We start from the raw sequence: 26997 nt of genomic DNA, 5'->3' as shown, positions 1-26997 counted from the left end.
ATTAATGAAAAAGATAATCTCTATTTGCTTTGAACACTGGAAGTCTGGCCCCTAATCTCAGAAGGTTTAATGTAGCTAACAGCTGTACTGCGTATGGGGGAGAGGTTTCAAGAAAAGACTGTAACGAGTTAGCTGAAGTCACCTTTTCGCACATAATAGGCATTGTGGAATAAACCATCAAAGAGTTAAGTGTGGCACCCACTGTACCCTGGAAAGGCTAAGATGGAGAGGGGCACCTAAGTGACAGACACGAAGCCCTGACCTGCTAAGCCATCCCCAAATTGCAACGTTGGTCTTCTGCTTGGTGGTGTGAACTCATGCGGAAGAAGGGTACGGTACAGGTTATCCCATTGCAAGGTATTGCAGAATTAGAAGGAAGGGTGAATGATTGAGACTGTGGAAAGGTGCACATCTGAGCAGTGTGTGAAAAAAAAAATCGCCTGAGAAAATAGAGACAGGGAGTTTAAAAGTAAGTGTCTAGAAATAGAGCAGAACAGTAGAAAAAGAACTTTTGTTCTGGTTTTATAGCATAAAAATCAAGGAGACTATTATAATTTGGCAAATGAAAAACAGATTGAAGGAGATACTTTTTCACACAACGTAACTCTATGGTAGAGTTCTATACCAAAGAACATGGCTGGGGCCAGGAAGCCAGGAAGAGTCAACAGAAGATTGCACGCTTAACAAATTACAGAAATGTTACCATATTGTTCACTATCATGAACTTTTGAGAGGCTATTTTGTTTTAAAGCCAGAAACCAGAATTTAAACATTTTCCAGAAGTCAAAAGGATATCTACCGTTAAGGAAGAATTATCTCACATCTATGTGGATAAGATAATTTGCTGCTTTCTTGATCAGCATCAGGCACTGGACTTGACAGACTTCCGTTCCAGTCAGGCACAATCTGGAAGTGTAAAACAATGGGCTTCACCACCACCTGGCAGTGTCATTAGCGTGAGGAGGCTGCAGGAGAGAGATCCCATCGCCCACTACTAAGCTGCATGCTTTTTAAGCATGCCCATTTACTGAGGCTTCTGTAGAAAAGAAGAAAGGAAAGACGAAAACTGGAAGAGTTTCATGTCTTCAGAGTCAAAAGCTTTTGAGACTGATGATTAGAATATCTATTTTCAAAAAGCCGTAAGTGTAAAGTCTGATCGATGAGCTAGTGCACAGACATCAAAAAGATCCCTCTGAACCTTTGAGTGATATGAAATACAGAAGTGCTGCACTGTCGTTTAAACAGCCCAAGACCATGTTTGTGTTAACAAATACAAAGCATACAGGGTTACTAGCTGTTCAAAATGGGAGACTGTCAGGGTGTCGTGGAAGATGGGGGTGCACAGAGCATAATGTCCATGTAGCAATTGCTGACACAGAGAAGAAAGATCTGGAAAATTGTATGGTGAGAAGGGAAAAATAATTATCTGATATTTTGTGTGCTTTTGTAGGGTTTACTTATGCCCCCAACCTCTTCCTCGTCCTCCTTGACCCTGATTCTCCCTCATCCCTTTACCATCTTGGGTCACTTGCTTTTATACTGCCTCACTCCCCAGCTTCGGTTCTTCTCACTGGCAATGCTCTGCCCCCATTTCTGAAGCAGATGAGCTGAGCAGAAAGTTGAATACAAGCCCTCCACAGCTGGCAGCATCAAGAGCAGGGTTACTGCACACCTCTAACTCTGAGCAAGGTCCCGACTCACCGTCTCAGGGCAAGAGTTAAAGAGAAATCCTTGCCAGGAGGATGACCAAGGTGTTCATTTTGCTGTGTAACAAGCCTCAAGATTGCCCTTGAGGTGCAGATCTGTTCACTGACATTTCTAATAATTTTCGGCAGCTCAGGGAAGACCTGGCTTTTGCAGGTGCCAGTTTCCCCAAGTACTACTACAACAAAAACTAGGAAAAAATACCAGCATATAACAAATAACCCTTACATGCAATGATGATTTCTAGGTGCTATTTGTAAAGAGAGTTGTACTTCTCAAAAGCCATGCTTAATTAGTTTCAGATACCCACCTGATGGGCAAGGTAGTCTGTTAGAAAAACAGTGCTTTAAAGGTTCAACAATGGATATATGAAACAGATGGAAAGCAGCAGCATAGATGCAAACCTAGCTCCTCCACTGCCAAACGTGTCTCACTGAGTACCATCTTCCTTTATGTACAGTGTGCTACCTTTCCAATTATTTCTATTTTGTCCTCTATGTAAAGTAAGTGTCCTACTAATGCATTTTTTGGTTGAGATGATGAATAATACAACACAACTATATCTAACAGTTGAAAACACCTGCATTTGCAACTGAAAGCCTTCTGGCAATCTGGGCAGAGAGCAAGACATCAAAGCAGAAGGACTCTGTTGAAAGGGAGTTGGGAGAACCTAAGCAAGCAGTAAAATAAGAAACTGATGTAAGGTCTTTCCTAAATGTAAAGATTAATAACATTTAAAAGTCTAATTTTGCCATGATGGGGGAATTAAATTCTTATAATTTAGCCCATGAAAAAAATAAATCAAGTAGTAAATGTATATAGTGATTTGAAAAAGTGCACAGGGTATCTCTTATAGAGAGATTTTTATCTATCTATATTCCTATTGTTCCTTTTTCTAGAGCCACTGTTGCTTCTGCACTAGTGAGCCACGGCACTGTTCAGAGCTTGTGTGCTACAGATAGAAAGGTCCGCATGTTGTGTGGCTTAGGTTTCCTACACCTCATAGCTGCTACAGTAGCTCGGGATATGTACTGAGTTAAATTCCTGTCTCATTTGTCTTTTTAGCTGACTTGAAAGAAGGTTGATTTTAGAAAAAGGAGAAGTATAGTAATGAACACCATAGATTTTCTTATTTGCAGACCCATCCTGGTTTTATGCTGTGGTGTAACACACTTCCTAACTCACAGTTCCTAACCATTCATAAGACATCCAAGAGACTAATTAGCTCTTTACTTTCTAGGTCTTTTAAAAGGGCAAAAGCTGACAGTTTGTCATCTCTGGATCAGCTCAAGCATGACGCAGAAAACACTTCTATCTGGCATTTTAAATCTTATAATAGCACAAACAGGACAGATTTGGCATAAACGTACAAGGATTCTGGGTTTTCCTTTATTGGCTTGGACATTTCTAATTTTAAGCTCCAAATGACAAGCAATAGGGATGTGTTTGTGCTGGCATAACTACAGAAGTGGTTGTGTTTAGATTTTTCCATTCCAATATATCTAAAATCAAGCTATCACATTTGAAGTAAAGCCATGCCAAATAAAACTTATCTGCATTCATTACAAACCTAGAGTTCCTAACAAAGTTCATGAACTTTTCTGTATAAAGCTCAGATCAGTTGTGAGCATATCTAGGATATTTTGTTTGTTTGTGTGTTTCTTTGTTTGAAAATCAAACTGTGCAACTAACCAGGACCAGATGCAAAAGCTGAGGTTTTGTATAATGAGCTGAAATTCAGCAAGTTCAGTGGATTTCTTCCCAAGCAGTGAGTTCTGGAATGTGTTGAAACAAATTCAGAATAAACTCCAAGGAGGATAGTAAGGGCGTTAAAACTTTCAAAAATCAAAAAGAAGAAAATGCTCACAAAAAGTTAATAAAATCAAAGCCCTGAATGGTAATTTTAGCCATAAGCACTTCAGTAATACCAAAGACATGATAGAGGTAATTCTGCTCATCGTTGTGGGCTTTGGATGAGGCTTATGCCAAGTTCACTGTCCTTGTGCGTTAAACACAAAGAAGCCCAGGTTAAATCTTGTTTCCCTAGTAAGAAAAAGAGGCATTATTTTTGATATCCCAATTTCAACTATAACAAGAAAATTTTGTGGTAAAGGTGAAGAATTTGGAGATGAAACTCTGGGAAGGAGACAAATTGGTATATGAAAGATTTATTGCAGCCAGTACATGGTTGATCCTCTCCATGAAAGCTCACTTTTCCTTACAGTATTTCATCTATTCTCATTCCAATAAGTACATTTCTGTTTCTTTATTGTGAGGCTGTGAAGCATAAATACCAATCGGTAACACACTGAAATAAAATCTATTCTGCAATAACAGAATAGAGTTCCCTTGCCACCCAGAGTGATTTTTCACTTTAGTCACTTCAGTTTGAACTTGCCTAGCTCCACTGAGAACCTGTCTAACATCAGTTTTTTACAATTAATATCAAGCTGACACCTACATCTACATATTCCTATAAAATAAGTAAGTATGAGAATATGTTAACGTTTGAGGAGTGGAAGTTGTTAAGCTCACTTTGCCAGCACTAGAAATCAAACCTTGTACACCACTGACCTGGTGTTCGCCACTGGTGGCCTGCTTTCAACACCTGTTAAATAAGTTTTTAGTTCAATCTGACAGCAGATCCTATAACAACACTTAGTGTCTTTGTCAAAATCTTGCACTGGATACATCCAATGCTCTGATTCTCCAGTGTAAGTAATAAACCCTGTTACTAAGGTGAAAACAAAGTCTCTTGCACAGAGAAGACTAACCTACATGACTGCTGTATATAAAGTCACTGAAACTTGAGTAAGAAACTAGTATAATCCTAATTAGAGCTCCTGTCACCTTTGGAATTGCTGTCCCATTGAACACTCATCTAAATCCAGTGGCACCGCTAGAAGTGGATTCTGCTATATATTCTCTTCAGACTCCCCTTTTTACTGCCCTCTAACATTATTCCTACATCCTGATACCTAAAATGAGTGTTCACGAAGGATGAATTTTGCTATGATAGTGCTTAAATAGAAAATTGGATAATCCTATCCCATTTCAGCACGCTATTTCACATACGTTTTGCTTTTAAAGGTTTCTTTTCCCTTTGAAGGTTATTATTAAACCAAATTTTACACAGTAATTTTGCTTTCATCTCTTGCACTGATACTTTTTGAACTTTTCTGAACCATTTACACTATTTACGTGTCACTCAAGGCAGTTAGAATACGAAATCAAAAAGACCTATTTTCAAAAAGACTCCTCCACCCAAAGTACATGTGGCTCTCTTGTAAGACAGGTCTAAATTCATAGCAAACCAAATGCCAGTTTACTGACCATGAAAATTATAAGTCACTTTTTGTTTGTTTTTCCCTTCTAAAAATCAAGGGTAGTTTTCAGTTCTGACTCTTTTTTTTTTCATGGAATCACAGGATGGATGGCAATGGAAAGCATCTCTGGAGATCATCTTGTCCAACCCCTCTGCCTAGAGCCACGGCAACTGCAGCAGGTTTCTCAGAGCTATGTTCAGGCAAGTTTTGATTATCTCCAAGAATGGAGACTCTGCAAATTCTCTGGGCAGCCTGTGCTGCTGTTTGACCAGCCTCACAGTCAAAAGGTGTTGTCTTACGTCTAAATAGAATTTCCTGTATTTCAATTTTTGTCTGTTACTCATTTTTTCTAAGATGCATCATTTTGCACTTAACCAGCAAGAGGGGAACATATTGCATCTCCCTTTGTCCCTATGGCAAGTCCAGAGGACCCTGAGGTGTCCTTTCACCAGGCTCTTCCAACTCAGACTGGGAGAGACATGCTGGAATTCTCGTAGGCTGTTAGCAAACGGTAGCATGTCTTAGCCTGCTGAAAGGATAACCCCCAAACTGTTTCTTCATATTAAATAGTCTGTCCTTTGCAGCATGGTAGGCAACTGTACTTAATACTGCAAAACCTCAGGATTAATCTGAAGCTAAGTACATCTTTCATAACTGTTCTGTAAAAGCATGCATAGGCATTACCTCCAGTTAATATAAATCAAAAAAATTCCATTGAAATTATAGATCTAAAACGTCTACCCCAGCTGAGGATATCGTTTTAAATGTTCATGCTTAGGTGTTGGGGAGCTAAACAAAAAAACCAAACAAAATCCTGTCTAATCTCAGAGATGTTTCAAACCCAGACATGACTTATCTGCCCTTAAAAACCATTAACTTCATCTGACAATGAGCCAGAAAATTGAAATGCTCCCAGCAGAACTGTAAGTAGAACCAGAAATGCTTTGCCATAGGTGTTCGTTTGAAACATTGTGATAATGACCTTCTCATTTTACACCCTCTAGATTTCTTCCATCAAACATGATTACTCAAAGAAGTCAGTTTATTTAGAAAAAAAAATGAGCCACAGGTTTTGAAAGAATTAACGTTCATTACACTTTAGCACAGAGTTGCAATCAAATTAAAATGAGGTTGAGTTCACTGTACAAGGAAAAAAGATTTGAATGGTTTTGTTTTGAATCAAAGCAGCTAGAAAAATAGGAAACTAGCTTTAGAATAGCTGAGCATTTTTATAACTGGAAAACATTCTACAGTCTTCAAAGTCTTCAGATGATATTTAAGATTAAATAGTATCAAGTTCTTATTTTCATTTGTTTGCTTTAAAATGGTCTAGCTAGTAAAACTTTGCAAAAGAAGCAGGAATAAGTATTTAAATTATTGTTTTGCTGCTCTTTCTCCAATACAATGGGTTAAATGTATTTGATTTTGCAATGGAAACACCTGATTTTCCTTCAGAGTTTATGCAACTTACTAGTTTGACTTACTGCAATCATCTGCACTTCTGGCCAATATATGATACTATTTGTAATATGACTGCTTTACATCATCTTTGTAATGCCATAAAGTGCCGCATTCACATTAGAGGTGATAAACTGAGGCAAGAGCTAGATTATTTAGTTTGCCTACAGCTATATAGAAAGTCTCTGGATAAGCTAGGAATTGATCAGTTGATCTTCACTGAAACATCCATCTACAATGCATACAAATTATATTCTGGGTATCATGTGCCAAGCGCTTTCCGAGTCCTCCGTATTTGCCAGTACAAGGACAGGATGAGAGGGTATTGCTTACTCAGTGTTTCCCTGAATTACAGTCTAATGCAACTAATAATAATTTCAAATATACAGATACACTAAATTAACTTAAACAGCTGGCTGAGAATTTCTGTTTGCAAGAGCTATTAATGTTATTGATTTTACCACACCATTTTTTCACTTTACCTCAATAGATGACTGAAGCTGTGGTCAAATAGTTCAACAGAAGCTAAATGTGAGACGCTCTGTTCAATAACCTGGTCCAGCTTAAAAAGACTGGTTTTTTTAATGTTCTAGCATAGTCTTATAAAATGTTTTAGTTCGCTATTTACCAGGTTCTCAGTGATTTGGCTGTCAGAGTTTAACAGATGCTTGTTGGGCAGCTCCCAGCTTCCACTGGAGAATGCCAGGGCAGTTTCTTTTTGACTGGTGAAGAGGTAGCTCCTCACGTGGGCTCATCATGCAGCCCCTGTGCAGCCCAGCGCCCACCTCCAGCACACCTTCCCACCAGCACTTCACGCCCGCCCTTAGCAGGGCCCTCCTGCATCCACTTGCAGAGGCCCCCCAGGCACCCCAGATGGTCCTGTCTGACTTTGCATTGCCAACCCCTCTGAAAGGCAACACCTGTAGGGTCTGGCACGAAGCAGGCAAGGTCCCACCACCTCAGAGGGCCAGACCTTGCTGTGCTGCAGCCCTCAGCACAACACTTTTCATTCAGAGGGGGAGAACCCAATGCTGAATTATTAATAGTTCTTCTGTGAGAACTGTATCAGCTGCATCTGGCAGACCATGAGCACATTTTCCTCATTAACTTTGTCAGTGGTTTGAGCAGAGTCCCCTCACCAGCAAGTACAAATCAAAGCAGTTTTGTTTATTATTTTTCTGTAAAAAAAGTTGGAGGAACTATTGTTTGCAAAATACATTTCCTGGCAGCCAGACAGGAAGATAAGCTTTTAAAATTTCCCTTCTAGACATAAAATGTTAAGTATTTAAGCACCAATTAATTACTAAGCAAAACATATACTGTAACGAAAACACAAAGGATGCATTAAAATAAGATTTCCACTTTAAAAAATTAAATTCTTCCAAGAGACTTCTCTTGCATGGCAGAAGATAAGGTAAAGCAACATTTCTTATGTAATTTTTGGGATAAGAATTAAAAACAAAGGAAAATAAATCAAATAGTTTACATCTCTGTATAGTAAATATTGTACAAAAATTATATGGATTCAAAATTCTCTGAGCCTGCGCAGATTTTCATACAGGGAGATGACTGTATGAAATCTGTCTTCTTTTTCTTCATTTTGCTTTGCATAAACCAATTTATTTTGGCCTCTCAGACCCTTTTCAGACAACATCTACTTCCTCCTAAATTACTGTAGGTAGATATATCTGGATGTTCTTCTCTCTAATATCCAACTCAGGAATTGCTACTTTGACTCCTTGGGATTTCTTCACACCTACTTATCAGTGACAGTTCCATGCTCTTCTTCTAAGCCAAATCCTGCTGCACCTTCCATGCATTGATACCACATTTTCCCCTCTGTCGTTCCAGTTGCATGGTCAGCTGGGTTCACGTGCCTTGTTCATTCACGTGCCAAACACACCTATTCAGGTCTGGATCATAACATTGATAATACAATTGTAACCGCGTCCTTCAACCCCCTTCAGGAACAGCAAGTTATAAAGACAAACTGACTGAGAGCAGGGATAATTCCAGATCCACTCAAAATGTATTATTTATGACTAAATCAAAAGGAGTCTGTGAGATCAACGCAACAATCCTTCAGTGAATGTGCAGATACAGTACATGCTATGGAGAATGTGAAACCAGGCAGATGATCTGAACTGGTAAAAGATATGATGCATTCACTTTAAAAAAATTAATATTTTTGTGGAAGCTTAGTCACAGGCCTGGATTTAGTGAGAGGTCTGGGGAGAGGAAAAAAGTAAAGAGCATGAGACAGCTCAGGACATCAGAGTCTGTTACTGCCTTGCTGCTGGTACCACCCATTGTTCCCATTCCTGCATGAATGATGTGGCAGTGTCTCAGTTTACCTTTCTTCCTTTCACAGCTCTGTCTCCTTTTCTTGACTTTAAAGAATCTATTAAGATTCTTTAGGAAAGATCGAGGTTCGGGTCTTCTGGAAGAGATTTTTACTGTCTCTGCAGTATTGCCCCACCTGCCCCTGGGCAGCACAGTTAATCTCTGAGGGTCAGCACACTTTGACTGGAAGATAAGCAAGAAGGAAACCTGAGACAGGGAAGAAGTAGAAAAGAGCTGGGGGGGAAGAGGGTATTAGAAAATGGGAGTGGAAATAAAAAAAAAAAATTTACCAGATTTTCTGCATTTACTGAAAGTCTGTTCCAAAACCAATGATGGCCCTTTTCCCAGAGAATACTAGTATGTTTAGGTATGTTCTATATACGTATAATATACATACACGTTGTACCTCTAGCAGCCATAATGAAGCAATTGTGCATGCTGGATATTTGGCACAGCCTTTTTGCTGCTGTACCTGCTGTGTGACTCTGCTCCCTCTCACGGAGTCCTAACTGTAACAACGCCCTTGAGAGTCCACTCTGCAAAAAGCACTGCCTCTTCCTCAGGAACTGCTGAGCAGTTTCTTCATTCTGACATTTGCTATTTATTGATCCTTGTCTACACTGTCTTCCCTTATATTAGGAAGGTGGTAATGTAACAGCCCGTTTACAACCAGTGCTGTATTGTACTGTAGTATGAGAGAGATGTGTTGAGACACACTGACTCAAAGACCTAGAGAAATTCCCTTCTGTGCTTCTTGGCATGTTTTCCAATTTAACTCTCAAGCAGACCCAGTTAACAATAAGACCCTTCCTTTATACAGAAATGTCAAAGCAAAACCAAGACTGAGTGAAGGAAATTAAGTCAAGCAGAAACCGAAAAAACACAGCCAATCCAGAAAACATTGAAAAAGTTCACTAAGAGGTAATAGGCAAATCGATGTAGAAAAGGAGAGAACAAGACAGGGGGAAAAATATATAAAAAATAAACCTAGAGAACAGGAGACTCAGGTCTAGAAGACAGAGTTGGGGTTAATAAACTAAATACAGTTAGAGAAACTACACACAAAAGGTCCATATATCAGCAGGCTGGGGAAAAATACAACAACAACAATGAAAAGCCTCCAAAAATACCACATATTGTAATAGGATATCAGAGTAAGGCGGTCAATTAGAAATGAGTCACAGATTAAATATGTAAAGGTATGCAGCACCTGAAGTGGTACAGAAGCAGATGGTGGGTATTGATACTTTTTTTCTATTTGCCAACTTCTTGCCGCTTGATGGCGGTGAATTTTGTTGCACAAAACATGCCAGCTATACAGTAAATGAGCAACACTTGAAAGGAAACATACTGCATATTTTTCTGAATGGCAGATTTGACTTCAAATCGTCTTTTAAAAACAAATTGGTCTGTAGAAAAATACATTGTGGTGCTAACTTCTACTGAAAGTACCCAGCCTCACAGAGCACTGTTCTTGGAGATTATGTGTTTCCCTACTCTTTGCCTTAGCTGTCAAATACTAGTTGAAGAGTTGTTCTTTTTCCCTTTACTACTCACTTTGTGTGCAGACACTTTAACAGACCTGAATGTATTATTACATTGAGATAAGATACTGTAGGGCAGTCTGTGGCTCAGATGCAAGTTATGTTCTGGAGGTAAATAATTGGCAATAAATAGACATTTCCAGAAGTCCGTTGGAATTGGTGGAAGTATTTATGCACATTTAGTCTGTGGTCAGCCTAATATGATCAAGGTAGGGATTCTGAGAAGAGGAAAACACAATTATACTAGCCAACCTCTCCTAATGTCAATAAGTGCCAGCTTTCCTTGATACAATTTTTAATTATTTGCAATTAAACCTAACTCTGGATATTCAGAGAAAATTGTTCATTAATTCAAATATTTGGAAGAATCAGTGAATATAATTTCCTTTAAAATGAAACCTTTAACTTAACTGTAAATCAGAAAAGAATAGTGGAAAATTTTTAGGTTTTCATATTGGCATCCTGCTTAACAAAACTTCAGTGTCCGCCGGAGAGACTTTAGGGTGGCAGTAAAACAGAGGGTGCCTCTGTGCATATTGCCCCTACCCTGACATAAGTCTACTTTCCTCATTCAGTATAGCAGTTGTAAAAAATATCAAGTAATACGAGTAGTCCTGCCTGCTCACATAACACAGGCACACATTGACCAAACACAAAATGGAGACTCTGGGCTCTTTTAACACCTACCAATCAATGATTTGTGTCACTGCATATAAATTATTTTCATTCCCCAATGACGTGAAATGAGTTCTAAGCACGTACAAAGGGAGATGCGCCTCTGTCCCAATTGCAATCTCAAGAGTAGAATTGATTAAATATATTTATCTTGAAAAATGTCAGGTTTTCAGCATCACAAATTTATTTCCAGAGATGCTTGAGTTATGTTTCCTATCTTGTGATCAGCTGCATCCCTGAAGCAATCTATCACCCCTTTATTTAAAAGAAAATATTCATGAACAAAAGTAGTGTTATGAACACCTGTAGCCCCTGAAGATCAAGAGAACTCCAGGCATCAAAGCAAAGCATCAAAAGAGGCAGCAAACTAGGAAACTGCAATTTAACAAGAGCACATGAGATTGAATTTCAACTGAATGAGATTCTCAGTCCAGAGCCTGATTATCTGATTTTGAACAAGTCACTTCACCCTTAGGTCTCTCTTTCCTTATGTGATGTTCACAGTGTAAACACACAAGGCAGTCAAAGTGTGATTATTTCCCCATTATACATGCACAGGGAAAGGGAAAGAGCAGACTGACTTTTGCACAGCAGAGATGTTCCAGGGCAAGATCATCATTTATTTATTGGTTTAAGTCTGAGTAGCTTCATCTGAACTAATAACTCTCCTAAGTTCTTTCTGTGCGTGATTTACTCTGGTAGACAAATTAGTAAGTGTAAAGAGATGGATAAAGCAGCTGAAATCTTTTCCATTTCAGTTCCAAGAGAATATAGCTGCTGCATGGTAGCAAAACATTGAATAAAGAGAATAAAAATTCAAAGTTAAATAATTGAAAACTTGGTTGGGTAAAATCATCTCTTTTGCTAACCAACCCTGTGTAAGTGTTTTATGAAAAATACAGAGTCAGGCTCAGTTCCTGGATAAAACATATAATTATTTTATAAAGACATATAGTAATTGAGGATGATTCAGAGATAGCTAAAGAAATAGAAGCTGTATCAATCTTCAGGGAAACAGTTCATAGAACTACTCTTTTAAAGACTCCACAAGGGCAACTGCTAGCTATAGTCCATCTGTTCATAAAAATCAAAATGAGAAAAAAATCAGTTATGATTTAAATTTAAATCAGATTTCAAGCCCAAAGCTTTGAAATTTCTTTGTCTAAGATTTCCAGCACACAGGCTTTGGATTTAGGACCTGTGTGATCTATTTGAAAGAATGGCTGGCAGGTCACACCATTATACGTTCAGGTGTTTCCTTTAGGCCAAATTCATGAACGTTACTGAATTTTTCCCCCTTTTATTCCCAGTCAAAATTATATCCTAAATTTCAGTTTCCATAGCCTGGCCCGCATAGCAGCCCACAGTCCTTTTTTCTCCAGACCCCTCCAGGAAGGTAGTTTGCTGCCCTGGCCCTCTGCCAAGGTAGGCTCCTGCCCCGTAGGGACCCCAAGTGGTGGCTCTCTGGCTGTGTCTCTGTCCCCTCACATTTCAGAAGCAGAGCACACTGAAAATCAAGTTCCACGTTCCTAGCTCACATGAACAAACTGTAGGAAGAAGTTGGATGAAAAGATAATGAAAGAAGTGAAACAGAGGTCACATCAAATATCATTTTGCAAATGAACAGATTGGTTCAATGTCTCTCAGATCATAAGACACTGCACACAGATATTAGTAGGAAACAGAACACATAAAGACAAATTGATGGGTATTCTCACATGCAAGGGATGCAACTTGGGAATTAATAGAATTGAATTTGCTGTGGCAGCATAAACATCAAATTACATTTTTGCTGGGAGAGCTGCAATGCTAAGAGCTAATACCATAGCAAGACCTCTTCAGTGTTTTTAATTTCATTAGCAGTGTGAGGTCAGGTACTTGTCCTTTTGTGAGGTCAACTTCATGTTATTAATCTGCAGAGAAAACTCTGCATTCAGATGGATTTATTAACATTGTCTATGTTACTTGAAATACGTACTGCAAACCCTGTGGAAGCAGGGAAAATATTGTATGTAACAATAGGAACTGCAAATCAAACTCCACATTTCCAAAGGAACTAGCAGAACTTCACTGAGTTGGAGTGAGCGATGAAGATTTATGTCAGCTGAGAGCTTGGTCCATTATTTCTGTAATACTACATAAATCATCATAAAACATGACAGATGCAGCATTAATGATGAGCTGCTAAAACTTAACCAGAGCCTCCCTCAAACCTTGCTGCTTCAATCAGTGCTATATATGACACTTCTGGAATAAACTGCTCTTTCATTCCAAATCCATCAACTTTTATATTTTGCCTCTCCTTGAAGTGATGGATTTTTGGCCGGGACAAACTTTATAGTCAGGTCTTTGCTGGTCCTGGGCTAGGGTTCACTTTGAGAGTACAGCCTTCCTCCACTTCTGAGGATGCATGTGAGAGTCAGGTAATCTGATGGGCAAACAAGTTCCCTCTCACTGAGCCTGGAGCATGAACAAGCTGACACTAGATGAGGATGAGGGGGAAATCCAGAATAATGAAGAAGGTAACTCCCAGAACCAGCTTTCCTATCCTTCGCCCTCTAGGCAGCGAGGAGAAGGGTGTGCAGAGAGTGCAAGAATGGCGCTTTCACACGCTTCAGCAAGACAGTAGCTGTGCCCACAGTGCTGCTAAATAAAGGATGGACATCTATCACTGCAGGAAGAAACACAGCACCTGCTTTTGCAAGGAGCCGCTGTTTAAGCGGGCACCAACCATCTTAGGAAGTAAAAAAAAAAAATAAAAAAATACACGAACTGCTTCTTAATGCTTTGAAGTAGAGCTGCAGCACATCCCCTCAGACACAACGGATTTCCCTCATTCTCCCACAGCTCTCCATGGTAGGTCAGACAAGGCGTTTGGAGGGCATGTGGTGAAACTGTCTTTTGGGGCTGACCTGCAACTTTCCATGCATTTATATGAAGGCATGTGGGCAGAAGCCCATCCTGTCTCACTGCCACAGCCTTCTCAAGACTTTGGGCCTGCAGGTGGCTGAATGGACTATCATGCAGAAGTGGTTACCTTTTTCAGAGGACCTTGGGAGGCCCTGTGAAAATGGCACCTGCACTGAGGATCCCATGCATCCTGAAATCAGGCAACACTTCTCCAAAGCTGTAAAGCTGGCTTTTAAAAATCATAGTGTTCCCAAATAAATTGAGGCTATCTTGAGGTGCTCTGGGATTTTAGCTTTAGGATTCTGGTTTTCACATTTTCTCTACAACAGGGTGTGCTGGAAGTATTTCCCTGTAAATGGACAGGCTTCAGAAATCACAAATGCCGAGACTTTAGGCTGCATCTCACGAGAGTCTTGAAGTGCTGCAAAAGCAAGCAGTAATGTTGAGCAGACATATAAGTCCAGCTGATTTCAGTGAAAGTATTCAGTATGCAGCAGTGACTGTGTGCACAGGTCACCATGAAATATTACATGTTATAGCCGTATGCATAAGCATTAGCATATTAATTCTATTGCAGACAACAGTACTAATATGGTCTTGAGTCATTTACTGATCACTAAATAATTAACTTTTACCACCAATATACTTTGATTAATCATTTTTTCCATAACAGTTGAAAGTGGCTCAGACCACAAACCATCGATCTAGCAACTTTTTCCAGTACTTTGCATTTTCTTGTGAGATGAACTAGATAAATTAACTAGTCTTTTCTTAGCTACAGTATTCATCATTCAGATGAATAAATGTCATTTAGATCAGCAATATTCTCCATTCTAAATGTTTATGTGAAAAAGAAAATTGAAATTAAAACATTTTTTCAAGCTACTTGTTGTGAACAGTGTTGACACTCTTGAGCTGAAAGATGCTGACTCAACAGCACTTTCATAGATAAGAATTTCCCCAAAGAAATAGAGAAAAATAGGGGATAGGGAAGGAAAAAACCCACATCATAGAGCCAAATCCTGGCCCACAATAAAGCTGTTCTAGGAGAATGTTGGTGATGAAGAGCTGATATAGGAGCACCTCATAATTGTCAGAATGACGTTACCTCAGATTCACACCAATGCCAGCATCTGAGGGTGGTTTAGCATGCTGCCTCCAATCCGGAGGCTAAGCCACCTATTCAGACCGAGTCATGTGCGGCCCATTTGGTAAAAGGCTGCATTCACTGTCAACTCCAGGGTCTCCAAGTTGTACAAAGCTACACCAAAGGCTGAACAGGCCCAGAAAGTTTCCTGCTGCTTGTTGCAAGGTGTTAAGACTTTTGCTGCAATATGCAAGCAGATCTTGTAGCAACTACACCTATCCCCTCCCAAATTTATGTGCCGTCTTTCTCCTCCAGCACAACATGGAAATTGCATGAGTAACTCAGAGAAACAAAGCTTCTCCTAAGAACTGTTTCCTTAGAGGACAACAGCATTGCTAGAAATTGTTGCTTGTGTGACTTGACCTATAAAGAATCTAAATGGTTGCAGATGGAGCAGACTTTGCATTTTCATTTGATTTCTCTTACAAGTTTGTAAGAGAAATATTAATAGCACACTAATGGTAGCAATTACTATAATGAATGTAACAGCTGGTACCAGCAGCTGAGCATACGTTTCGGTTTTATACTTTCCATGTACGGCGTGAGGTGGCTCTGAGCAGTTGCAATCACTGTCTCTCACTTTTCCTCTCTGAGGATTCTATTTTCAGCAAGTCAGTGCTTGTGGCAAAAAGATAGAGAGCTACTTTTGTAAATATGTCAGCTCTCAGGAAGTTACTCGTGGCTCTAAGAAATAGGTAACATGTTCAAAGGATGGTCAGTCTCTCAATCTACTCTGGTCCTCTCGATGAGTACGGTTTCACCACCAAAGCAAGTATCTTTCAGTTGTGCATCAAGCAGTTTGTTCCTCCTCTTCCTAAAGAGAAAATTGGGTGGAGGGACTTCTGCAGTAGAACTATGAAGCAAGAAACAATTCTACTTACTTGGAAACATTTACAAACAAAATGCATGTCTGGGGTCCCAAGATTGCCACCCACTTGCTCCACTTCTGAATAAACCCCGTGAGAGTAAATTAAACAGAAACGTAGCACAGACACTAAGAAAGGGCAGAAAGGAACTAAGAAAATTGTTCTGGCCCATCTTCACTCAGATTAAAGCCAGAATTTTAATTAGGAGTGAACTAGGCTCCTGCTCTACCAGACATGGGCATCTAGCAGCCATTAGACATTAGTCAAACCCACATGATGATGCCAACCTCCCCAAAGGCAATTCAGTTCAGGGCTTTACCTCCAAATTCCCAAAGATTGCCAAATTTGGCATTCAGCATTCCTGTTTTACACTTGGAATTCAAGCCTATTCAAATGCTTTACTGCATTCATATGCTTTTCATGCTAACACAGTCTAGGTATTAAGGAGCCTGAGGCACTTCCAAGCTTCAGTAAAAGCCTGCAGGAACTGAACTGAGTTCGGAAGGAAGGAAACGAAGGAAGCATGAAAGGCAGTGGGCACTTCTGGTGTTCATTTCACATGGTGTGAAGACTTAAAAGGCTACAATGATTGTGCCTGTCATCTGTTCATCTACTGAACATTCAAGGATAATATTCATTGAATCAGAATTCTTTCCTGCCCTAAGATAAGAAATTTCAGATTCCTCTTTAAACCAGGCCTCGGAGTGTTACCCAATCAATCAACCGAAATACTACAGAAGTACTTTGTTTCTCTTGAAGAGCTGTTCTAAAATTACCTCAAATCTTTCTCAGAACAAAATGCTTCCAGAATTCACCAAGTTCCCAGGCTAATGTCTGCATCTATTATCACATTTGGACTTCGCCTCTGGGAAACTTGAGTCAAAGTCGACTCTCATGGCCCCATCTTCTAAACCAACAGTACTGTCTTGAAGGACTATTCCAGTTTACACTGCCATTATGAAATGTAATGACTGCATTTTTAAAACTCTTCTCTGTCAAATGCTTAGGGTGTGAACAAAACACAAGTTTTACATTTAAACTTTATGTGCATTCAGCAGGACGTTATGCAGCAATCCTCAATGTCAAAAGACAGAAAAGAGAGTGTAAGGCAGAGAGTAGAGAGAATACACCAAGATCGTTGTTGAAGGGAAATTAATTTCCTAGAAGAAACAGAAGACAAAATACAGTTTTTCCATGCTAAAATACATCTTTAGGATCTTTACTGTTCTGACATTGCTGGAATGCAAATCTCAAAGTACAGGGCTCAGAGAAAAACAAAGATAAGGAGCATATCCATTAAGGTCTGCAAAAAACAAAGGGGCAACTTAAAGGCAATCTGTCAGTGTAATAGCAAAACAGGCACAGTTGCTGACTTCAGCGAGGAAGCAGACAGCTGCATTTTGAACAAATGAGAAGCTCTGAAGAAGAATTGCTGGCAGCTGTGTTAGACATTAAAATAATAAAATTCTGTGGTCACAAGGGCAAGCACTGCAGATAGAGGTGAGTCATAGACTATTTCAGGACACAGGTTTTTGAACCTCACAACTATAAGGGACACCTAGAACGTGGCCTCACATGTCTCTTTGAGGCAAACACATGATCGAAGAGAGAGGCATCCTCAGATGACTCAGCTGCCACAGTATCATTTTTAGACACCTTTGTCTGGCTTGCTTAATCCCAAACAGAGCCTCTCAATGAAAAGCAAAGCAGAAGTCCTATTTCTGCTCCAATCGATGAGCACCAGATTGATGGGAACATAGCTCTAGAAAGTGAAGGCTAAATGTCACCACTACTATAACGTCTCTTGTTTAATTTTGTTTTCTTTAAAGACGTGGAAGAAACACTGTGTTCTTATTCAGATTGTAGAATATCATCCAGAAATGTGGTGGGAGTGTGACCCCATTGCAAAATTGTGGTAAAATCTGTACAATAACAGCCGGTATTCTGATAAGTCTTACATCTTTGAGAAAGTATGACAAACAAGATCAATAAATACACACTGAATTGTAACAGATCAAAAACTGCAGTTGACATTAAAAATTAACATAAGTTTCAAGATGATTCTGCATGGCATTTTCTATGGTGTATTTTAAACACCAACATTACACAAACACCTACATCATGGGCAACTGTCTTACTGCATTGTTATAGGATTTTGCTATTCGTTTAATGCTGAAAAGGAGGTGGCTCACAATCCAGATGACATCCAATCATCCTTTTTTCCCCCCTTTCATTTTTTTTACTGCATTATCTGCACAACAGCGATGTCATGGCCTAGTGGAAAGGCACCATACCATGCTGGATTCTTCTCTTGGCTCAGCCACTGGCTGACACTGACCTTGAGCAAGTTTTTAATCCTCATTTTGTCCATTTTGTTCATTCGGGACGAGGTTGGTCTCTGCCACGATTAATGCGATGCCCATGTAACATGCTTTATGTAACCCAGCCTTTACGTAACGCATTAAGACAATCTGTAAAAATGCAGGAGAAATAATACTACACGCATTACAAACAGAGAGGAATGCCCGTGCAAGCTCAGGAGGAAGAATTTGTGCCTCCTTCCTAAGCTGCTGCTGCAGTTCAGCGACTCGAGAGCCCCTCGCAATGCTGTGCCTCACACCCACAGCTAGGACAGGTAATCAATTCGCCAGCTGTATTCTGGCCAGATTACAGTATTATCACTTGAGACCAAGTGGAAGAGGAGCTTGATGGCAAAGATACAGTGTGGAAGCTCATGTTCAAAACCAGGACTAAAGAGGACTATTTCCTCTTTATTCAGGGCCTTACGAATTTACTTCTCACAGTCCTAAAGAGCTAACACCACTTTCAGACAGGTTTGTAGGGGTAGCACAACTTTCCACAGGCTAGAAAAGAAAGAATTACCGTGCATAATAATAACATAAAGAAAATCAAGTGAAACATTTTGTTTAAAGGAATAATTCAGATGAAGCATTAATACACTTGGTTGAGCTTTAATTCTTTTTTAAAAATTCCATGTCCCAAACTGGAGACGTAGTAACAAAAAGCATGAAAGAGAGGGAGGGAGGGAGGTGGGGGAGAGAGAGATGCCAATGCCACAGACTTCGGCATTGATACTGTTCTCCCAACTACACGCTCAATATTTCAGACAGTCCCCATTTACTTGTGTTCATTCCTGCCCTGACTGATGTTCTAGCTACTGAAAGCCTCTGTTGAATCCCTCAAGGGATTGCCTGTGGGCTAAATATTAAGGCATATTCTTTTTAAATCTTGAGTTTTATTATATTCTGGCCCCTGAGACAAAGCAAGCAATGCATTAAATACAACATATTTTTCAAAGCAATTACTATGATCAGGAGTATGTCACTGCATAAATCTACCACTGAGTGAATAGTAGGTGGGAGGATACATTTCTCATCCCTAAATGCAGTCGTAGACCATACCTGTGGGACTATCCATTTCATTCTCCATTTAAAAAAAAAAAAAAGTGGGAGTCTCACATACTTTTCAGAGCCAGAAATACTTGCTGTACTGTTGCCCCCATATAGCTGTCTCTTATAATATAAAATGCAGTTTAAAAGTATAAATCTTCCTTGCTTTTGTACAGTTAATTACTCCCAATGCCCTGCCACACCTCCTGCTTTGTGTAACACAATGAAATTTTGCCATGTGGAAAGATACAGTCCCGGTGCACCAAAGAAAAAAAATAAAATGAACCAAAAAATCCTCACCCAAGGTAAAAACACCACAGGTTTCTTGATGTAAGAAATTGCTGTGTTGTACATACCATCTACACTTAGTTTTCAGTATTCCTTACAAGTATTTGTTCTTTACATCATTGTCAAACAAATCCCTCAAAGAGAACCTTTCTGACCTTGCAATAAGCTGACCTTGCTTTGTTCTTTAATATATTATTTTCTTGCTTGCACAGCCAATTTTTCCATTTCTTTGGTCAATGAACTCTCACATCCTTTCCCGTCAGTCCCACCATTTCTGCAGAAATCAAAAAGGCACAAACTAAAACTAAGCTTTAGTTTAACTTTAAACTGTTAAAGCTGGGTTTCAGGCAATTTTGTGAAAATTATCAAAAAGTGTAAAGTGGCTCTCTAATTAATAGAGAAAACCCATGAGCATAGACCTCAAACAGCATGGTTTTTCATTCATCTATTCAGTCAGTAGCAAAGCTCCCTGAGCTTTTTGTGCAAAAGATTAGGTCCCCAATATCATGACTAGTATTTTTAAACATAGTGCCTTGCTTCAGACTCTTAAGTAACAGCCTGAGTGTCAGGTAATTTGCTGTAGGCTCTCTAGTGTGAAGACAATCTTCAGTTTTCCAATGTTTTCACAAAGAACCTCCTTATTCCTGCAGTCAACATTTATCGGTGTTTATATGATTTAAGAAATAACTTTTAGGATTGCCTGCAGGCAATCCTATCCGAGCTACCCGCAGTGACCCACAGACTATACTGTCCCTCAGAAAGTACTCTCACATCTGTACACAAATATATACCAGTAAGTTTGCAGCACCATTCCAGATATTGGACTACCTACAATGATTGTACTACCTACAATAATAGTGCTAGCCATTGAAAGAAGTTCAGTTGCAAGCTATTTTCAGGGTATATTCCTTCTGGATACAGAGCTAGTTTAACCTTTGCTGACAGCAATGTCTTGACAGTCTGCTGAAAGGTGTCTGGATGTCTGAACTACATATTTTCCTTTTTCACTGGGGTGAAGACTATGTATGATGTCATGTAGCTGAGAACAGGGTGTTTTTGGCAAGGATACATCCAAAGGTAGTGAGTTTTAGCAAAGATCTTCTAAGAGTCAAAGACCTTGAGCATGTTTCACAGAAAAAAGAGCACAGCAGCTTTTCTTAAATACCCAATTTCACGAGGGACTGAGCTGAAAGCCCAGCTGATACTCTACCAAATCAACCCCGGAGTCTTCATCATGCAATTTATCCACTCCCCCAAAATCACCAATGAAAATATCCATGTATTGTTTCTAAATTAAGTGACTTATTGATGTCTTAGTAACTGGTCTATTTTTAAAATACAGCAGCCTAATGAATGTTCGTAGTCAGCCTGCAGAAGCTGGAGAGGAGAAAGGCAGCAAAACCCCTATGAGCTGGAACTCAAATGTCAAGGAGCACTTCTGCTTTCAGGACGCAGTTATCTGAGCTGGGTGGTGGTTTTATTGCAGCCAGCATGGAGCAGTGCAGAAGTCCGCAGGAGCACTGGTCTTGGAAATGAGAATGTAACCCAAATTCTGCCCTGTTATACAAGAAAAAAATCTCACCAGGAAGCCTACTGAAATCAATAAACTTTTGCCAGATTTACACAGAGATAACACGGATTAAAAATTTGGCCTCCCATAGTATATGCTTTCAGCAACGACCAGATGGATAGTGTCACATACAAATATCTGACTTGTTAAAATGAGGTTCAGCAATGCCAGGTATGTGATTTTGGTATTTAAGTATTTTAGAACCAGGGTAACTATTTAGCACATTGGATTCAAAATGGCTCAGTACCCTGGTGCTTCCCAGTGCTGATTCAGTATGGTGCAGAGATCCTTTGCAAGGTAGTAAGCTCCTGCAAATAGAGAACCCCCAAATCACTGGAGCAAAATACAGCTTTTCCTACACATTGTGGTAATGGCTGTAATTGATGCATTACCATAAGAATTTTCTTTTCTCCTTTACTGACATTTTAAAATGGGTTATTGTCAAATACTATGGACAGGACAATATTATACCAAGACCGGAGGGGGTGATTGGTGTGGGAATTTTTAATATCAATTCCGTTTAAGCAAGAAATCTAACTTGCATAGAATATTATTTTAGTACTTTTCTAGAAACACATAGATTTCCTGCCATGGATTGTGTGGTGAAAATCCAAATGCAGGAACATCTTTCCCTGAATATCATTGTTTTAATTGTGTTTCAGTGAGTTAATATTTACGCATTTAGAAAGTAACTACTGTGGCATTTTAAAAGGTTCCTGTGAATAGCAAGCTGACAAGTGCTTGCATATCATTCTAAGTAAAACTACTTCACATTGTTCTGCTGACTATAACAACTATAATTACTCTTTGATTCAAAATGCTCAACATGTTTCAAGAAAGAATACAAAATCTTCCTTAAGTGTTCTAATGAGTCTGCTTTCCACTGAAGAGCAAATCCTTAAGTAGTAGAACATGTAAATTAACAGTATGCCAAGAGTTGCCCTAAATAAATATCACCCCGTCATTTGCAGTTAATTTGACTCAATTTGACAATGCTGAGCTATTAGGCTTCTGGGTACTGAGCTAACAGAGAGGAAGGTAGCAGTGTGACAAGCTGTTGATGGCGCTTAGACAAACAATTATCTGTCCTACTCACCGGGCCTTTGCTTGGTTTTGTCAGTATGCTCACTCTAGGCCTATGGAGAAGAAAGATAAACCCGGGTATTCAGTCAAACTATCAGCTGTTTCTTTGTTCAAAAGATGCATTTGAAGATAGCCACAATGTTCTGAAACCTATTCAGTATTTTGAAATTACTCAGCAGCTCACAGGGAGTACATCCCTGAAACCCATGGAAATATTACTGCTTATTTCACAGAGCCAAGAATTTCATTCCTGGTCTGTTAATTTCCTGTGAAAAACTCATTACGAGTTTCTGCTGCTTGCATTAGCATTAGAAAAATACTTAATTGTTTTTGCTTAAAAACAGTCACTTCGTGTAAGTCAAGCATAGGAACACAAATTTTATGGACTAAATAACATTTTCAGAAATAAATAAGTTCACAGCCACGCTTTTAGATCAATTTGACATAGAATAAAAATCTCATGCGAACACAAAATAAGATGTAGCAGTCTCTTCAGTGTCAGAACAGCCTGTTCAAGCCATGAATGTGAGCCCTAGTGGAAATTCATTTTTGAGAAATACTCCATTACTTACACTAACAATTAGACTTTTATGATTATAAATTAGTGAAGTTTCAAAGAAACTTTGTGGAGGAGGGAGCCAATAGATGGTTTGAAATTAAAAGAAAAGAAATAGAACACAAAATACAAACACCTTTACCTCAACAATTCAATACATATTGCAACCATATTTCAAATACTGTGCACAGTCCTAGTCCTCCCGTTTCCGTTCCCAGACAGTGGGATCAAGTGCACCCTCAGCAAGTTCGCAGAGGACACCAAGCTGAGCGGTGTGGTTGACACACCTGAGGGACGGGATGCCATCCAGAGGGACCTGGACAAGCTTGATAAATGGGCCTGTGTGAACCTCATGGGTTCAACAAGGCCAAGTGCAAGGTCCTGCACCTGGGTTGGGGCAACCCCCAGTATCAAGACAGGCTGGGGGACGAAGGGATTGACAAAAGCTGGACATGAGCTGACGATGTGCGCTCACAGCCCAGAAGGCCAACCGTATGCTGGGCTGCATCAAAAGAAGCGTGGCCAGCAGGTCGAGGGAGGCGATTCTGCCTCTCTCCTCTGCCCCTCTGCAGTCCTGCGTCCAGCTCTGGAATCCTCAGCACAAGACAGACATGGACCTGTTGGAGCGGGTCCAGAGGAGGGCCTCCATCAGAGGGGTGGAACACCTCCCCTGTGAGGACAGGCTGAGAGAGTTGGGGTTATTCAGCCTGGAGAAGAGAAGGCTTTGGGGCGACCTGATTGCGGCCTGTCAGTACTTAAAGGGGGCTTATAAGAAAGATGGGGACAGACTTTTTAGCAGGGCCTGTTGTGACAGGACAAGGGGGAATGGTTTTAAACTGAAAGAGGGTAGATTCAGACTAGATATAAGGAAGACATCTTTTACGATGAGGGTGGCGAAACACTGGACCAGGTTGCCCAGAGAGGTGGTAGATGCCCCATCCCTGGAAACATTCAAGGTCAGGTTGGACAGGGCTCTGAGCAACCTGATCTAGTTGAAGATGTCCCTGCTCATTGCAGGGGAGTTGGACTAGATGACCTTTAAAGGTCCCTTCCAACCCAAACCATTCTATGATTCTATGAAAAGTATAGAACGTTTCCTAAGGAAAAATTCCATATGCCCTGGCTTCTATAGCATGGAAAAAGGAGAGCTGAGGCTGGAATAGGAACAAGATTTACTAACTGTGATTGCAGTGGAGAAGATGAGTGGGGAAGGATGCATTTTCTCTCCCTGGCATTAGAAGCAGCTAACTGGTGGCATTGCTTGCCTTCGGATAGTATGACTGCTAAAAGCTTACACATGTTCAAAAACTGGTTAGAGAAATGGCAGGAAAATCCACTGTGTGTCACAAAGCTGCTGCCTCTGGTTCAGAAGTGCCTCAGGGGCAAGTCACTGGAGGCTGGAAGAGCAGTACAGCATCCGTGATCGGTACAGTGTACACGAGAATTAAGCGTGCACCTTCTGCAGGTGTGCATTTCCTACTCAGCGGCTCTGGGCACTGCTGGCGACAGAGCAGGGACTCAGTGCATCCCCAGGCAAACTCTGCGCAACCTCCTTGTGACCATTTCCCACTAGTCTATCAGGTGCAGAAATGTATTTCAAAATTCCTGAAGGACCTCAAAGCGCGTTATTGACCGTGAGTCAAACTCTCACCGACTTTGCAAAGCCAGTATTTCACTTCCATGCGCATACAATCTCCCGCCTTGGACATGCCCTGAGAGCAGTAGGCAGGTACAGACACAGCAACCAGCACGTTCTCTGTGCTGTAAGAAGAGATTCTTTTGGCCCATCACTCCAAGATGCTCACCTACCCTCCAATGAGCCACACCAAATTATGTTTTCTCCCTCACAAAAAAAGAAAAATGTTTGAGTTGAAAAATGCTAGAATTTGTTTCTGGTCTCTGTCTTTGAAAATCTGATTAAGAAAAAATACTTCAATATTTATAATGAAGACTTCACTTGCCCTTGAAAATAGTGAAAGACAGCTGTGAAAAATACATTTAAGGGCAAATTCATGCCCTTAACTTCTCAGAATAAGACATAGTGAAGCAAAGTGGAGAATTTCTCCTACCTCACTGTCATTTGTAAAAAAGAAACAGAAAAAAACCCAAACCCCACCCAAAACAAAAACCCAAATGCTTTCACTTGTTCCCTCAAGCCAGGAAAAGAAAAAGTTATTGATTTCGTGTTTTAAAAATGGGTCAACTAATTATGGGAGTGAATCACTACAAATGTATGTTTACAAAGTCTTCAACATTGTTTGTAGTGTATTAATGTTTGAATAATTTTTTACAAATGCGTCAGCAAACATTTCTCCTTTGCATGCACTCTAATTTTTCATTGGCCTGTACAAAGATTCCAGTTTTAAAACCTGTCTAGTTTAAGCTCACTGTTTTCTATTTTTGCCACACTAAGCAATCCAGATGGGTGGTTTAGAGACTAACAAGCTTTCAAAAATATCCAGTTTCATTAATTTCTGTGCTCCCCATTTATCACTGCCAGACTGCAAACAGGAATGGGAGCAAAAGAAGTGTATTGCACAGAAGATTTAAGGATTGCTTGCGGGTTTTGTTTCTTCCTCCCAAACTCTACCACAGCTATAAAAAGTGAATAATCAAGTGGCCTGATTACCTTCTAGAGCTACAGTAATCTAATTAGTAAATCAAAATGATACACGCATGATAAAAATAATATATGCGACAAGATCAATGGTACAGAAGGGTGCCATGCAAAAACTGTCCCTCCAGACAAAAACTGAAATAAAAATACTTTCTCTGTTCCCAGCAACACTTAGTCCAATTTCCATGCAGGTCAAGGTAGCCTAATTAGCTCTAAATAAGGAACACCCAGAAGAGTTTGTTCTATCATACATTTTTTTAAAGCCTTTAAACATGTGATTCACTCAACTGAACTCTGGAGTTTGAAATTCAGACTGTTTTGGCAACCATGATACTGCCCTTTCCCTCAGATGGAAAGGCATACCAGCTCTTGCAACACTCCAGCTCCTGGATGATGTTTCTTTTTAAATCTCTGTCTTGGTTTAAGCCCAATGAATAAATACTTTTGTGGCATGTTTTAATTGCACATCCTTCGCATCCTTTCAGCTCAGCTCTTCCCCTGATGAAGCACCATCAGGTGGCACAGCAGAAAAAAACCAGGCTGAATGCCGAATAGACGAAAGCATTTTTGGTGCCTGAACGAAATCAATACAGTACTTCAAATCTTGAGGTTTATTCTGGAAAAGCAGCAAACAGGAACTCCCTTACATTACGTGCCCGACCTCCATGCTACACAACTGCTGCAGAAGGCTCTGCTTTCTTTAGCAAAAATCACCTCCTCGTCAGGAATATTGAGAGGTTCTGTAAAAAGCAAACAAGCAACAAAACCTCACCCTACGTTTCTGAGTCTACACAGGTATCTACACAGCTGCCCTAGTGGCCTTTGCAGTCATGACTGTGAAGAGCGGGGCTGCTAGTTAAGGGCATGAATTTAGACCCAAAGATGGGCCGTTGCTCTCCATTTGCCAAGGACAACTGCAAAATTCAGATGTACGGTATTTCAGGCAATGTTCGTGCACACAATAATATACTATACTGAAGAAAAAAATTATATTAATTTCCATATATTGGTGCCGGTGAATAAAAAAAAAGCAGACTGATAAAACTATTTTACATTTGTAAAATATATTCAGAAGCATGATCCAAGAGCCAATAAACCAGTGGTAGTTAAATTGATATCTTTCAGCTCGGGCATCATCATGCAAATAAGCAAATGCTATATTTTAGTACTTGTGAAATGCTGACATGCATACATAAATCAGGAATCACTTTACCAAGCTATTCTCATGCTCTTTCAGTTTAAAGTGGCAAGAGCCTCATCTAGACAATTTTACAGTAAGTGTCACTGGCCACAGGTAATGAATGTTTTCATAAACATACAATATTTTGAAAAACATGGATATCAACCAAAGTATGGCTTTTAACTCCAAAGGCTTAGATGATTTTGGAAATAGCATACTAAATGAAAGAAAACAACATGAGGCATCTTGAAAAACCAGACATGGGCTTTTGTAAGTGATTTTTGCTTCCATCCCTACATAGTGCTACTGGCTATTACTGG

The 26997-nt window shown here is 39.8% G+C and overlaps 1 protein-coding gene across 1 annotated transcript in view; it reads right to left on the bottom strand.

The window, feature by feature from the left end:
- TUB (TUB bipartite transcription factor) overlaps positions 1 to 26997 on the bottom strand; it is a 150848-nt gene that overhangs the window by 69903 nt on the left and 53948 nt on the right. The window lies entirely within an intron of this gene.

Source organism: Calonectris borealis, chromosome 14 (assembly GCF_964195595.1).
Source record: "Calonectris borealis chromosome 14, bCalBor7.hap1.2, whole genome shotgun sequence".
In the NCBI taxonomy this organism is placed as follows: domain Eukaryota; kingdom Metazoa; phylum Chordata; class Aves; order Procellariiformes; family Procellariidae; genus Calonectris; species Calonectris borealis.
Note: the sequence above shows the minus strand (reverse complement) of the source record. Positions and strands in the feature narration are given on the sequence as shown.